General features: G+C 49.2%; 1 long non-coding RNA gene across 50 annotated transcripts in view; it reads right to left on the bottom strand.

Annotated features, from left to right (window-relative positions):
* The window catches only part of LOC109549452 (uncharacterized), a 396,771-nt gene that overhangs the window by 178,199 nt on the left and 201,793 nt on the right, over positions 1–16,779 (bottom strand). For all 50 annotated transcript variants that reach the window (XR_012327382.1, XR_012327365.1, XR_012327383.1 and 47 more), the window contains one exon: positions 15,075–15,221. This is a non-coding gene — a long non-coding RNA (uncharacterized lncRNA). The remainder of the gene's footprint in view (positions 1–15,074; positions 15,222–16,779) is intronic.

Below are 16,779 nucleotides of genomic sequence, written 5' to 3'. Positions count from 1 at the left end.
GCTGTAGGCGCTTCGGAAAACAATCCGGCAGTTACTCAAAACGTTACCCAGACAGTTACCATATGACCCAGCAGTTCCCCTCCCAGGTATACACACTCAAGAAAGATGAAAACATACATCCACACAAAACCGTGTACCTTCAGAGGAGCATTATTCATAATAACCAAAAAATGGAAAAACCCCACGTCCATCAGCTGACGAATGAACAAATAAAATGTGGTACATCCATACAATGGGACATTGTCTGGGCATAAGGAGGAGTGAAGTACAGACACAGGAGATGATGTGAATGAACCTTGAAACCATCATGCCAAGTGAAAGAAGTCAGTCACCAAAGGCCACACGTTAAGCTATGCGCCATATCTCATGTAAACCTCACCATCTTTGTGCGAGGTGGGTCACGTGATAACTCAACTGAGAAAGTGAAGATTTAGGTGAGCGAAGCAGCGGAGTCACAGTAAATCCAGGTCTTCCTGACTTAAACCCTTGCTTCTGACCATTATGAAACACTGTGCTGGCCACCAGGACACAACAGGGAACCAGACCTACTCAGGCTCAGCTCCAAACATCACATATCATGATTTCATTGACTTGAGACTTGTGTTCCAGAAACCAAGGGCTTGAAGGAGGAACAGCAGAGGCAGGTCACAGTCCACGGGGAGGGAGGGCCTCTGAAGAAGGGGCATGTGGGCGGAGCCATGTGTCTGGCGCTTTGCCAGGTGCTGACAGAAGAGGGTCCTGCTGTGGATGGCTCAGGACACGGTGGTCTCCCACATGGTGGTAGAAAGAGAAACTGTCCAAACTTCCTGAAGTGGAATGTGGCAAACTAAACAACCTGAAGAGCCCTTGTTTCACCCATTCTATTTTAAGGGACTCTATCCTAATAAAATAGGAAAATATAGCTGTAAAGATTTAACGATGAGCATCATTTATAGCAGTGCAGAAGCTGAATTCATAAGCAAGCGTCTGTCCCAGATGCTTAAGAAACACTGGAGGGTCTCTGCCACTTATGGCTGAAACACAGTGAAGCTGGGTGTCCCAACACTCAAACAGTGATGAAGCAGAAGTGCATGTGTTGATGTGGGAAGATATTTATCATATATTTAGTAAAAGAGCTATTTACAAACTAATGTGTATGTGTAGACAGCCACACTATTACAAGTATATATATGTGTGTGTATGTATATATATAGATATGTATGTGTGTATATATATATATGTGTGTGTGTGTATATATATAGATATGTGTGTATATATATAGATATGTGTATATATATATAGATATGTATGTGTATATATATGTGTGTGTATATATAGATATGTATGTGTGTATATGTGTGTGTATATATATAGATATGTGTATATATATGTAGATATGTATGTGTGTATATGTGTGTGTGTATATATAGATATGTATGTGTGTATATGTGTGTGTGTATATATATAGATATGTGTATATATATGTAGATATGTATGTGTGTATATGTGTGTGTGTATATATAGATATGTATGTGTGTATATGTGTGTGTGTATATATATAGATATGTGTATATATATGTAGATATGTATGTGTGTATATGTGTGTGTGTATATGTGTGTGTGTATATATATATTATATATATATGCATATGCTTTAGTTCATTTAATTAGTCACCTCTTAGTGATAACAAGTGTTTTTTGCTTCTTCCTTTTGTTTGTCTGGGTTTGTGGATTTTTCTGGAGGAGATATCTTGTGCTTTGTAATAAGAAATGAAGGAAAACTGGTGCCCAGAGAAGAGTTCAGTTCTCCCAGAGTGGTTTGATTGGTAAGAACCACTGTTCATTTAATTTATCCGATGCATCTTAGGAAGAGGCCGTCACAAGTCTGGGTTATGCACTGGAGGATGGAAGGAGGTGAAGCAGAGAGAGCTCCCGTTTCACGGGGAAGCTGGTCACATAAACACATCAGTGCAGTCAGTGGTCAGATGTTCTACGATATTTGCAGAGGGGACCCCAGCTCATGAAGGAGGGAGTGATCTTTCCCCCTAATTTGAATGCAGACTCGATTACACTTCACAAACTCACCCCTAACGATCTAGTAAACAGAAGGAGTCCCGGTAGCTGTGATGAGACTAGTGTTTGGACTTAAAGCTAGGCCGATGACGCTAGCACATGAGCCTCTGTTTTCCTCATCTGTAAAGTGGGTGACCTCTCCAGGTAGCCACGAGGATCGGCTGAGCGCTCCACAACAGTACAGCCCTGCACAGACAACGGGGAGGATTTAACGCCGAGATCTGAACCCCTTTTTTACAAGAGTTGACAACCTGGAATTTAACTCGTGATGAATGCCAAAGTGTGGGGAAGAAAACATGTTTACCGCTGAAAGACTGAACAGAGCAAGGCAGTGAGCACCGTGATTCCAAGTCACCGGCCTCAGCCGGGCTCACGCCTAGTGTGCCTTCCAACTCGGCCCGCGTTGGAGCAGCTCCTGACTTTTGGAATGTGCCTGGAATCCCAAGGACAGTCTGTACATTTTAAATTAGAAAAAAAAAAAATTCTCTGCAAGGTTTTGTTCACATATGCTAAAGGGAAGTATTTAGGACCTACGGCCTTGAAAATAAATCTTACATAACTCACCTCTGGGATAGGGAAAAAAAAGTGTTTTCCAGTTAGGTGAACAGGGTTTGAATGCTGGCTCCGTGCCCTTTTGTAGATTATTTATTATCTCCTAGCTTCAGGATGATAATATCTTTCCTGCAGGGTAATAATCAGAGCGATGTGTGTAGACAGTGCAGATGTTCAATAAATGGTAGTTGTTTTTTTTTTAGTGGGGAGACTCAGGGAACTAACAAAGCCATGGGGTAGCATCACCCAGAAGCCGTACCTTGGGAGAAATCAGCTCATTATGAAAGGGGAGGAGGCCCGGGGTGGTCTGGCTACCCAGAGCTAAGGCTGACCTCAGCTCAGCCTGGGAAAGGCGAGGCCAGGATAGCATGTCTTTCTCAGGGGTGTGGGAAAGCTAAATTCGACTGCAAATCCAAACGCAAGGCCGGCCCTGTGGTCTGTGCCCCTCTGAGATCCTGGCGTGCGTGAGTAGAATGCACTAGGCTTTTCTGGGAGGGGAAGGGAGCGCGTCTTCACCAGAGAGTGCAGACGGTACCATTAGGGGCGGCACCGGGCAGCTGGGAGTGCAGCGGGTAGCAGCAGCAGCGAGGGGTGGGTTTCCATCAAATCACCCCCGGGCGACTGGTTAAATATTCAGAGTCTGGGTCTACTTCTTGGTTTCAGGAGGGCTCGTGTGGGGCCTGTGAGTAATCTGCATTTCACCAGGCCCCATAGATGCTTCTGACACTCCCCAAGGGCATGGGAACCGCTCCCGGGGTAGAAGAGGACCAGGCGCTGGTCTCAGAAGGCCTCGGTTCAAGACGCAGCGGGGCGCCAGCTCTCAGGTCCAGCTGTAAAATTTCTCTGTAAAATACTGGGACTGGGCCCAGGGGAAGGCTGGCTGGGACGTCTCTGCAGGCTGCAAACGTATGTATAAACAGGGAAGTATCAGTATGAGCTATGCACTACATTATATATATTATGTGTGTGTGTGTGCATATATATATATATAAAACCATATATTCACATATACATACACACACATGCTTTCATATATACATATGCATGTATAATGCACAAAACCACATGTGTGTATATACATGTCTACACAAAGCCAAGAATGTGTATATAGACACATATACACAGAATTTCATATATATATACATGTATACATACGGATACACTTATGTATACATATATATCTCTATGTGTGCGCTCATATTCACATATATATACACGTACAAGTGTATACATACACGTGTATATACACGTGCAGGTAAAGGCACACACACACACATGTATTTCAACTAATCCTCATGTATCTACTGTAGTACTAAGAGCCCATTTTCCTGAAGAATCTGAGGCATGGAGAGAATAGGAAACTTGCCTAAGGTCACAGGGCCAGTTCGTGGTAGAGGCTGGATCTGAAACAAGGTAGACTGGCTCCAGAGTTCCCGTGCACCCTCACTAGATTAGAACAGATAACCCAAGAGGTTAAACAGAGGACAGACCGAGAGTCATAAACTGAGATGTACAACTTGCACCCTGGGGTAGGCCATGCCCAGCGATGTCTGCCCACAATTCCTCCCATTTCTGTCCATTGAGAGTTGGAGTCCATTTCTCCTGCCCGTGTACACACACACACACACACACACACACACACACACACACACACCCCATAGCCTGGCCAGTTGACACATAAAAGTAACGCTCACACTGCATTTTCCCCACTCTGTATCAGTTAGCCCTGCAAACCTGAACCCAACATTCCCAGCCCACAGTCACGATTTACCGTCATGAATCACACAATTAGCAAAACAAATGACACTTGCAGTTAGAGCCTGTCAAATTGAACCGTGGGGTACCTGAAGCATGTGGCAAGAAGCTACCAGCCCCGCCAAAGCCACGTGGCGAATAAACCTAGAGTAAAAGGTCAACAGGCGTGGTTGAAATGGACCATCTCTGCTTCAGTCAACAGGTGACAGTAACAAAGACGGCAGCATGGGACATCTACTTAAAAGGAGGGAGGGGGACTTCCCCGGTGGAGCAGTGGTTAAGAATCTGCCTGCCAATGCAGGGGACACAGGTTCGAGACCTGGTCCAGGGAGATCTCACATGCTGTGGAGCAACTAAGCCAGTGTGCCACAACTGCTGAGCCTGCGAGCCACAACTACTGACCCCGCGAGCCACAACTACTGACCCCACGAGTCACAACTACTGAAGCCCGTGCGCCTAGAGCCCATGCTCTGCAACAAGAGAAGCCACCACAGTGAGAAACCCGCACACTGCAACGAAGAGTAGCCCCCGTTCTCCACAACTAGAGAAAGCCCGCGCGCAGCAACAAAGACCCAACGCAGCCATAAATAAATAAATAAATAAATAAATAAATAAATAAAATGTATTAAATAAATAGAATTTATTAAATAAATAAATAAATACATACATACATAAAATAAAAGGAGGGAGGAAACCATGGTGAGTTCCAGGACCTGGCTTTAGCCCCAACTGGCTGTGTGATCTTAGACCATACTTCACCTCTCTGGCCTCATTTCCCCAGGTAAGCTTGGTGATGTCCAAAGAGCTATCAAGTTCTTTTCATGATTCTCCTTAGTTTCATCTTAAGCATTGGTCATTGCCGTAGCGTTTACTTTTGACTGGGAAGGGAAAGAAATCCAGCAAACTCTACTTTGCCACTGTAAGGAAACCAGGGGACAGAGGGTGTCACTGACCTCATGGTAACACAGTAAGTCACTGACAGAACCTTCAAAACCCAGGAACCCCAAACCCAGGCTATTCTCCTCCTATGGTTAATACCACTCTGCTCCTACACTGGATTCTAAGTTACCTATGTAGGAATTCACACCCTCCCACCCTCTGGACGTGTCCTGCAGCCACCCAGCAGTTCCTCAATTAACGCAGGCTGGTGAGACATTATCAGTGTCACTGGATTTTGTTTCCTTGCCCCCGCCAAAGCCAGCTGCTTCCTTCAAATTGGTATCAATTGTGCCAGGAAGTTTCTTTTTCCCTGCAATCTGTTGTCAGAGGGATCTGTCAAATGAAGGACGGAACCAGCTGGGCACAAGGAGATACCGGCTGGCCGCTCTGGACTGGCTCATCCCAGCCCCACTGGTCGTTTGGCCAGTGCCCTGTGCTAGGGGCTCTACTGACTGATAGTGAGGACAAAAGGAGAGTCGTTACGATATTTAATCAGAAAGCACCATCATCATCCTAAAGAACCTCTGGTCTGCTCCAAAGCCAGCTAGGAAACTGACCTCACCCCCTTCCTATAAGCCCACAGCCTCCAGTCCATCCAAGACCAAGGGATGCAATATGTCTCCTGGGGGCAACATGTCCAGGAAAACAAAGCTTTTCTGAGGATCTGTGTGGACATCAGATGGGACTATCTCTCACTCATCTCACAGATGACGAAACTAAGGCTGATCATAATACTAACACATATGTATACAAGTACACAGTGCGTACAAGGTCCTGTCCTGAGTGCCTGACGTGCTGTGGTAGGCAGAATAGTGGTCCCCCAAAGATGCCCATGCCTGAATCCCTGAAATCTGTGGCTACATTAGGTTACATGGCAAAGAGGAATTCAGGATGCAGATGGAAATAAATGGCTAATGTGTTCACCTTAATATAGTGAGATTATCCTGGATTGTTTCCGTGCGTCCAATATAATCAGTAGTGGCCTTAAAAATGGAAGAGGGAGGCAGAAGAGAAAGCTGTGACTAAGGAAGAAAGGCGTGAAAAGAGGTCATGTGGCTGGCCTTGAAGACGAGGGAAGGGGCCATAAGTCTAGGGACGCAGGCGGCATTTAGAAGCTGGAAGAGGCAAGGAAACAGACTCTCTCCTGGAGCCTCCAGAAAGAACCAGCCCTGTGTACCTTGATTTTAGCCCAGTGGGACCCACCTTGGATTCTACCCTATGGAACTGTAAGATAGTAAATTTGTGTTGTTTTAAGCCCCTGAATTTGTGGTCCTTTGTTACAGCAGCAATAAGAAACTAATATGTGAACCAACTCACTTTATTAATTATAATTTTTATAATAATTTCATGAGGTGTTATATTAGTCACTATGGCTACAAGAATGCTGCATTAACAGAATACCACCAACTCAGCAGCATACAATAATAAGCATTTACTTCTCACTCACGTGTCTGTTAGTCAGCTAGCAGTTAGATGATACAGGGAAGGTCTGTCTGAGCTTGGCTCCGTGCTAGGTGTGAATTCTGAATCTGCTCCAAGTCTCTCATCTTCTGTGGGCTGGATACTACCAAAGGCATGTTGTCATGATGAAAGGCACACAGGAAAGCAAGCCCAACTGCATCCACACGTTTCCATCCTCCACTCCAGTGATATTGCTAACATCCCATGAACCAAAGCAAGTCACATGGCCAAGACCAAAGTCACAGGGTGAAGAAGTGCATTCGCCCACCTTGAGGCCACGGCAAAGGAACGCATGTGTTAATGTTATTATGGAGGAGCGAAGAACTGGGACCAATAGTTCAGTCTACCAATGACACACACTACTGTCAGCATCCCATTCTACAGGTGAGGAAACCAAGGCACCGGGTCATTAAGAAACTCATCCATGATCACATTGCTAGTAAATGATGGAGTCAGGATCAGAACGCATTCTGCCTTCAGAATGGGCTTACACGTAACTAATCGCTGGAGCAAGGTCCCTATGACTCTAAATGCCCCTGTCTCTGGGTCAGGTGGGGGCGTCATCCAGGGGCTGCAAAGATCCCCAGGAGTGAGAGAAAGACACTGGGAGAGGGAGGTTCCCAGTAAAATGCAGTCCTTTGCCACAGCGTCCAGAGACTCAGGATGCTCTTGGGGGCCCTTCCATCTCCTTTCATGGGCAGGGGGTCACCAAACTCCTCTCCCTTGGCCCTGTAACTGTGTGTCAGTGAAAACTCCAACTTAAGGTAATGACACACTAAGGGCAGAAGAGAGGGGAGGGGATGCCTGAAGTCCAACCCCCTCCATGTCCTGCAGCACCTGAGCCTCAGCCCTTCTCCTTGTCACCGCAGCCAAGATCTCCTCACTTCTGGTTGAAAGCGGGTGGCACACACTCTAACCAAAACCGAGAAGCCCTCTAAGACAGCAAGGCAGGTAACATTTTCAGAGCACACACTATAAGCTCTCAGATTTTCCTTTCCTATCACGCAGGCGACTGGCACTGCTCCCAGCCTGAGCTCAGAACAGCAAGGCTCAGTGAAGTTGAGGGATTTGCCGACAGTCACCCAGTTATTGAATGGGGGTGCCCACACTGCAACCCAGGTCCCCTTCTCTTTACCATGCTGCCAGCCCTGAACCCAGTGCAGAAACTTCAAGGAGAACCTCCCTGAGAGATGGGACCGTGGCCCTTTGATTCGTGCACTGCCCATCCACTGAGCGCCCCCGGGGAAGGCCCTGGCAGAGGGGTCCAGAGCTACTGCACTTTTGAGTCCTGGTTTTACCATCTACTAGATGGGAGAGCTGGGCCACATTACTTAAGCTTTCTGTGCTTCCGTTTCCTCACCTGTAAAATGAATGAAGGCAATAACAGTATCTCGGGGGTCCCCAACCCCCAGGGCGGTGGACCGGTACTGTTAGGAACCAGGCCACGTAGCAGGAGGTGAGCTGCGGGCAAACGAGCGAAACTTCATCTGCCTCTCCCCATCGCTCGCATTACCGCCTGAACCATCCCCCACCACACATACACCCCAGTCCGTGGAAAAATTGTCTTCCACGAAACCGGTCCCTGGTGCCAAAAAGGTTGGGGACTGCTGCAGTATCTAACACCTCAGGAGGGGCTTCTGGGGATTATAGGGTTTGGTAAAAATGAAGCACTTACAACAGTGCCTGGCATATGGCCGGTGTGATAAAAGCACTAGCTTTTATTGTCGTAACTGCGGTAGACAAAAATGACCTCATCCTCGCCTTTACAGGATTCCAGCCTGGTGAAGGAAAACAGATGTGAAACAAACACAAATAAACATGTCATTACAGATCACGCTATGAAGGAAAAGTGGAGTGAATGGGAGGAAACAACAACAGGACAGCTTAAGGGTCAGAAAGCACTCACCACACAAAGACGGAGGGAATGAGCATTCCAGGTGGAGGAATGACACGTGCAAAGGCCCTGGGGCGGCAGGAAACAGGGTAGTTTTGTATCACTCAGCAGAGGTTGGTGAGGCTGGAGAACACTGAGTAAGAAGGAGAGCAGCTGGGCCAACTCACACAGGAGCCCCGTAGGGGTTTTGGTCTTTATCCCAGGAGCAGAAATGGGAAGGCTTACGTATGTTGTGGGTCAGACACAGGTGGATTCCCACTTAACAAAGTCATGCTGGCTGCTGAGTGGAGAATGGATTGCCGAGTGGTGAGATTGGATTCAGGGAATCAAATCTGGAAGCTGTTGTTGTGATCTAGGCAGGATGACTTGGATAAGAGTGTTGGTGGTGGAGGGAAGAAAAAAACTCAACTGAAGCCCCAGGGGCCTGAGGCCCATGAGGAGAGAGTCCAGAAGCTGTGGCCAGGACGGTCAGCTGGCTGGCTCTCACCCACTGTCCTGGCCACGGACAAGCTGCCCTGCGTGCTCAAGGCACCATCCTGCTTAGCCAGCTTGGAATGTTCTAGAACATCTCTCTTAGTGGACTTTACTTCTCAAGGCTTTATGAAGGTCCATGCTGAGAGGTGCTGGTGACCTCGGACCTGACCCCCATACCCTTGGCAGGAAGGGAAGCCATAGTGGGGATAGTGGGAGACGTCTGAAAATCAGATGTACAACCCGACAAGGTCAAGAGTGGTATCTTGAAGTGGGACCTCATCGTCTTTGACCCATCTCAAGGGAGGCATCCTCTCCTTGGGCACAGAACTTCTCCCACACCCCCCGCCCCCATCCAACACCAGGCTCTGAGCTACCTTCAGGGAGGGGCCCATGTCTTTCCAGATCTGTGGTCCAGGCCTGGACAAACATCCTGCTGGAAGATGGGCTCTGTGAGGGCAGCTGCCAGCTTACACCCCCTTGTAACCCCAGTGCCTGATATATCGCGTGCACTCAGTCGAATTACGTTCAACGAGAGAACAGATGACTCTCTTCCATTCCCTTGGAGTCAACGTCTCCGTCACTAAATCCATGGTTCCTGTGGCCAAGCCAAAACCATGCCCACTAGTCAACAGCTAATGCCCTACAGGGACCCACATCATGCTAGGAAGTCAGCATGGGCGGAAAGAGAAGAGTCCATTCCTGCTGTCCAGACGCGAGGACGTCAGACACCTTCCAACAGAGGAAGATGCCTTGGGGGTGGAGGAACCTAAAGATGGAAGGGAACTTGAGCTCAGGCGGGATCTGGATACAGAGGGACAGCCCATTAGACAGAGGGGAGCCTCCACTCACCGAATACCTGCCATGAGCCAAACCCCAGCAGGAGCCCGTAGACAGGTTCTTCCCACAAGAGCCCCGGCACACGAGCTAGCAGCCCACGTCACGGCAGAGGACGCCGAGGCTCAGAGTGGTGAAGCGACTTGCTCGTAATCACAGAGCCAGCCGCCGGTAGAGCTGCGGTTGAACACAGCCCTGTCGGTGGCCAGAGCCCATGGACCCCATAGCCATCCAAAGAGGAAGAAACGTCGAGAACAAAGCATGAAAGTCAAAGAAAGACGGCGGCAGGTTCAAAAGACAAGGAGGCGACCTGCTTACCAGGACCAGTGTCCCACCCAAAGGTGACCAGGATAAAATCACAGAGAGGGGTGAAGGTGAGGAGGACCTCAAAGGCCACGCTAAGAGGTTAGACTATTTTCGCGTGGAGAGGGGCATGGTCAGAGCTGTGCTTTCAGAATTTGTACTTGGCCATAGGGAGGAGGAGAGGTGAGGGACAGGAAAACTCGGCATGCCCGACGCGAGGCCCGGCACGGGAGAGGCAGGGCGAGAGAGGGAGGAAAACAGGAAGTGAGGCCAACTGGAAGGAAGCAGGAGCAGGGCCTCTGGCTGGAAGGGGTCCAGGGAGAGAGGGAGAAACCACTTCCCCTCTCCTTTCTGATGAGGGCAAGATTATTACTTGAGAGCAGCGCAGGACTTCCGAAAACACAGGACGAGAAGAGCCCTGAGCATGTGTCCCCCACAGAGGTCGCGGTACGCAAATCATGTGGTCACTCTGACCACCTCCGTCTACACTGGAGCTTCATCCACACTGAGCTCTGGCCTCAGACCCTGGGGGACCCAGCAGTGCCCCTTCCTCTGGCATCTCAGGGCCAAAGACAGGCACAGAGATCAATGGAACCCAAAGGCAAGTGGTGAGAGACGGAAAGAAAACTGGATGAAGAAACCAAGGTGCAGAGAGGTAGACAACTTGCCTGATGTACAGCGAGTGCATCCCAGAATCAGGATTCTAACGCAGGCTCCTCTGTGCAGACCTTGCCTGTACCACTCAGGGTCCCAGCAGGGAGGAAGCAGAGGAGTAAGCGCCCTGACCTCACTCCCTTCCTGCCTTCCCACTTGCCAGTGCCTCCCAAACAGAAGCCCGAGGGCAGCAGAGCCCCGTGTGGTACCCATCCTGCTGCATCCACACAGGTCGGCCTCCTGACGGGGACGTGGAGGTCGCCCAGCACCTCGTCACTCCCACAGCCAAGTCTCTGGTAGGTACCTGGGCCTCAGCTGCCTCCACCCTGCAATCCACAGGGCCGGTGAACGGCCTGGACCCAGCAGCAGGAGGCCGCCTGCCTCTCTGTACAAGGGCAAGACGCCTCACATGCCTCCACCCCAAGCTGGTCCAGCAGCATCAAGCTCTCTCCTTCCTTCCTCATTCACACTCCCGGGCCCTGCCCTGTTTCTATCATATGCAAAAATCTCAAAATAGCCTACATCCGTTAAGGCAGGCCATTGGGAGTGGCTGTCTTGAGAGAAGAGGGCCAGCTGATGCCACTGCAGCCCAAGCCGCCCACTCTGGGCCCCGGCCTGCCCCTCTTACCCTCCCTGCCAGCCGTGCACATGAAGGCCTGGCTGCCGGTAAAAAGAAAGGGCTCCTATCTCTGATTCCACAGGGCCTCTGATAAGAAATGTCATCCCTTGCTGTGTAATATTACCTGGCCGGATAAGAATCTCTATCATGCTCAAACATAGGCTGGCTACAGAACACAGAGCCCGGCGGCGCAGGATAATTTATTTGCTTAAGCTGAAAGCCCTGGGAGGCTGAGAGAAGTGCACTGAATAAAAGAGGAAGCCAAATTATAACCTATCTGACTTGGAGTTAGGACTGTTGCCCAGGGAAGGATGCAGCACCTGAGGACAATAGCGGGCCTGCCTCACTTTCCTCCCGACCCGATAAGCATTTTCACCTTCCTCTTTCCTCAAAGGGCACTTTCCCCTATGTGATCGCATTTAATCCTCATGACAACCTCAAGAGAAGCATTCTTAGCCTCCTTTTACAGATCAGGAAATTGAGATTCAGCAAGGTTAAGTAACGTGGCCAAGGTCACATGGGCAGCCACACCGGCGCGTGGAATCAAACCCATCGGGTCTGACTCACCAGCCTGCTGTCAGATCAGGAGTCCGCTCCCAGCTGCTGGGTCGCTTGGCTCATACAATAAAATTAATCAGTTAAGTCAGATCGGCCTGACTGACAGCGTCAGCTACATGTTATCATCTCGAAGGTCCGTTTCAAGCCTCTCCCCTCAACCCCTCGAGTCTTTGTAATCTGGGGAATAATGAAGCCTGGCAGAGCATAGAGACTCAAGCGGCGGGGGTGGGTAGGCCAGGGACGGTACCCAGGAGAGGAGAAGGGACACCCGGGGCTTCCACTCCAGCCCATGTGTTTGAGGGGCAGGAGGCAGAAGGACACTGTGGGAAGAAAACTCCCCCGTCCGTTCATCATTCATGCGTTCACAGATACTAATGGGAAGGCTGTGGTGTGCCTGGATCTGGGCTTGGCCCAGGTGATAATATCCTTGCACATGGACAGATCCTGCCCTCCTGGAGGGGTCTGTCTTCTGGGACTTACAGATCAACAGAGGCAGGAACCACAGACTGTGTTAAGTGTGGACATACAGGCAGCTGATTTGGGAGTGGTGGGTGCGCATCAGTGGAGCCGTTGTGTCAGCACACTTTACACGCTGTGATATGCCCTCCTTCTTTTCATTTTTTAAAATCAACATCGTTAAGGACGACAGTGGTGAATAGAACTTCAAGAGTGTTCCGCATCACTTCGTAAAGCCACCCATTCTTTTTAACAGCTGTGGAGTACTCCATTTTATGAAGGCATTATGATTTAATCAACCGATCCCCAACTGAGGAGCATGTAAATTGTATCTCTCTGGGGGAGACGAATAGATGAAGCAGAGAGGACTATTAGGGCAGGGAAACGATGCCATACGATACTACCATGGTGGATACATGTCATTATACAGTTGTCATAGAATGTTCAACACCGAGAGTGAATCCTAATACAAACTATGGGCTTCGGGTGATAACGATGTGTTGGAGAACGTAGATTTGTCAGTTGTAACGAATATACCATTCTGGCACAGGAGGGAGACTACACCATTCTTGCTAGTGAGGGAGGCTGCATGTGGGGACAGAGCATATATGGGAACTCTCTATACTTTCCACTCAATTTTTCTGTGAACCTAATAATAATAAAATCAATTGATCAGGCAAATGTGCATTTAGCTCAAAAATCTAAATTCCATTCTGTGTTCTTTTTTTTAATTTTTTTCTATTTCTTTCTTTATTTTTGGCTGCGTTGGGTCTTCGTTGCTGCATGCAGGCTTTCTCTAGCTGTGGTGAGCGGGGGCTGCTCTTCATTGTGGTGCACGGGCTCATCGTGGTGGCTTCTCTTGTTGCAGAGCACAGGCTCTAGGTGCACGGGCTTCAGTAGTTGTGGCCTGCGGGCTCTGAAGCGCAGGCTCAGTAGTTGTGGCGCACTGGCTTAGTTGCTCTGCGGCATGTCGGATCTTCCTGGACCGGGGCACAAACCCATGTCCCCTGCACTGGCAGGCAGATTCTTAACCACTGCGCCACCAGGGAAGCCCTCTGTTTTCTATTGACTATTTTTCTCCCTAAGTTTGGGTCAAATTCTTCTGTTTCTTTACATATCCAGTAATCCAATTAAAAACTAGGCACTGAAGATAGGGATAGGGGATTAAGAGGTACAAACTGCTACATATAAAATAAATAGTCTACAAGCCTATATCGTACCGCACAGGAAATAGAGCCAATATTTTATAACAACTATGAATGGAGTCTAATCCGTAAAAATTTTGAATCGCTATGTTGTCATCCCAAAACTAACACAATATTGTAAATCAGGGGTCCCCAACCCCCGGGCCACAGACCACTGCTGGTCCGTGGCCTGTTAGGAGCCAGGCCACACAGCAGGAGGTGAGCGGCGGGAGAGCGAGCGAAGCTTCATCTGTATTTACAGCCGCTCCCCATCGCTCACGTTACTGCCTGAGCTCTGCTTCCTGTCAGATCAGCGGTGGCATCAGATTCTACTGTGTACAGCGCACGTGAGGGATCTAGGTGGCGCCCTCCTTGTGAGAATCTAATGCCCGATGATCTGAGGTGGAGCTGAGGCTGTGATGCTGGCGCTGGGGAGTGGCTGCAAATAGATTATCATTAGCAGAGAGGTCTGACTGCACAGAGACCATAATAAATCAATTGCTTGCCGACGCATATCAAAACCCTATCAGTGAGTGACAATTAAGCTGTATCTTACAGACTAGACTGGACATAAGCAACACACGTCAGGCGTCACTGTCTCCCATCACCCCCAAATGGGACCATCGAGTTGCAGGAAAACAAGCTCAGGACTCCCACTGATTCTGCATTATGGTGAGCTGCATAATTATTTCATTATATGTTACAACGTAATAATAATAGAAATAAAGCGCACAATAAATGTAATGTGCTTGAATCATCCTGAAACCGTCCCCCACCCCGTTCCGTGGAAAAATTGTCTTCCACGAAACCAGTCCCTGGTGCCAAAAAGTCTGGGGACTGCTGCTGTAAATCAAATATACCTCAGTTTAAATAAAAAAATAAAATAAAAATTAGGCATCGTACGTCGATAAGTAAATAGAGAAATAAGTAAATAAAAACTGTCTCACTGTTTGCTATTTCAAACAATGTTGAGATGAAGATCCTATTCACATCATCTGCAACTAGGCATGTATTTCTGCAGAATAAACTCTAAGAGTTCACCCAGCAACTTTAAGCTCGACTTCTCCTGCCCCCTTCACTGTAGCCGTGGCGAAGTCTCACACTGGGTCTTGACAGCTAGGGGCTCCCCGTGTGCCCGCCCTCTTCAGAGCCTGGGAGGGCTGTCCTAAAGCACCTTCCTCCTCCTCGCTGAGCATCTGCTGCCGTTCCCACAACAGCACATGAGCAAACAAACGAACGTCACTCGGGCTGCTGAGACACCACTCCTCTTGCTTCTGCCTTGTCTGGTGCGTGGTGGTTGAGTTCAGGAATCGAGCTGGACACTAAACAAGACACCTACCTCTCTTCACCCAGGCTGCTCCCAGAACTGGCTGGCTTTCTTCTTTTTCTTCTGGGCCCTGAGATGTTCAAGAGTGCAGAGAGCCCAAGGCTGGAGAGAAGCAAATCTCCACAGGAGCTCGGAACTCCTCTGAAACCTCAGCCCGGCCTGGGAAAACACAGTAAATAATGTCAATTATGCAATGTGGAGCCCGAGGCACCCTGAAGAAAAGAATTCATTACAGAAAGAAAAATCCTCTGATATTCAGAAGATAAAAACAATATGTCTTCGTGGCTGAACTAAAGTGGAACCTAAGGTAAAGGACGTCATCCTACACGTGGGAGGCTGGCCATCCACTGGTAGATGCCGAGTGAGGAGAGCAACCATGGGTGAGACAGAGTCCCACTCCTCCAGGAACTCGTGATCCACAGAGGAAGGCATCACTGACTCTTCCTTCGTAGATGAGAGAAGAGGATATTTGAGCTAGGTATTGAAGAGCAGAAGTGCACCAGGCAGAGAGAGGTGAGGAGCTTTTCAAACAGTGTTAACAGCATGTGTGACATGGAGTGTGAAAGAACGGTCTGCCAGCGGTCAGACTGTAAGGGGAATCCCTCACAGGCCGTGCTAAGGGTTTGCCCTTCCCCCACAGATGCGATGGGGACTCCTAGAGGCTCTTGAGCAGCAGGGTGACAGATGAGATCGAGGCCTCAGCATCACCGTGAAGGATCAGCTGGGGAGAGCAGATTCTCAGCCGAGTGCGAACCAGTTCATCACAGAGCAGAGCAACAGACACAGTGATTAAAACAGCGGCCTCTGGAGCCAGCTCTCTGTCTTCAAATCCCAGCTCTGCCCCTACCAGCTTGAGCAAGACTTCTCATCTGTGAAATGGGGATGACATCAGCAGAGGTCTCTTTGTGCTAGAACAGGGCCCAGTACACAATAGGGACACAAGACATGACATCTCTGGGACTTCTCCACGCCCCTATTCCCCTAGCGTCCTCATTCAGCACTGCCAGTTCTTTTGAAACGCAAGCGGCCATGAATCGGAGCAAAGGCGGGCAAGGTTTGATTTCGGAGGGCTGGACCTCGGTCTGAAATAGAGTCTGGGAACTGCTAGAACTGTCAGCTTTCCCGACAGCCCTGTAACAGGGATGATCTGAGATCGTGGTTCTTGACGCTGCTTCACCGGAGAATCCCGGGGGGAGATGTTATAACCCCAATGCCTGGGCTCCACTCCTGACTGACTAAGTCAGAATCTTTGGGGGTTGGGTCCTGGCAGCAAGATATTTAAATTCCTCAGATGATTCCAACGGGAAACCACGTTTGAGAACAACTGATCTATGAGTCAAATTGAGCAGGAAAGGGAACGCTGGCAGAAGGAAGAGTGCTGCCACCCCAAGCCGTGTCACAGCTACTCGGCCCTCCAGGCTCCTGTTTCCTCCCTGGCTGGGTGGGTGTGACGACGCCTGGACCCTGAACACCTCACAGGGCAGTGGGAGGCCACCCTGAGCTAACAGATTGAGAGTGCCCACGTCACTGACGTTGTGACACACCCCTCAGAGCTCTTCCGGCAACAGAGAAGGGCCCCGCACACCAGTGATGCAACCAGGAAGGGAACTAGTGGCAGAAGCACCGGTTAGGTGTGGAGAGCTAGTAGTGGCCCTAGGTCCTCTCACTAACCAGCTGTGTTACTAGCAGTCCCACCTTTCTGAGCCTCAGTTTCTTC

This window comes from Tursiops truncatus, chromosome 17 (genome assembly GCF_011762595.2).
Source record: "Tursiops truncatus isolate mTurTru1 chromosome 17, mTurTru1.mat.Y, whole genome shotgun sequence".
Lineage (NCBI taxonomy): Eukaryota > Metazoa > Chordata > Mammalia > Artiodactyla > Delphinidae > Tursiops > Tursiops truncatus.
This window is presented reverse-complemented; position numbering and strand designations above follow the sequence as displayed.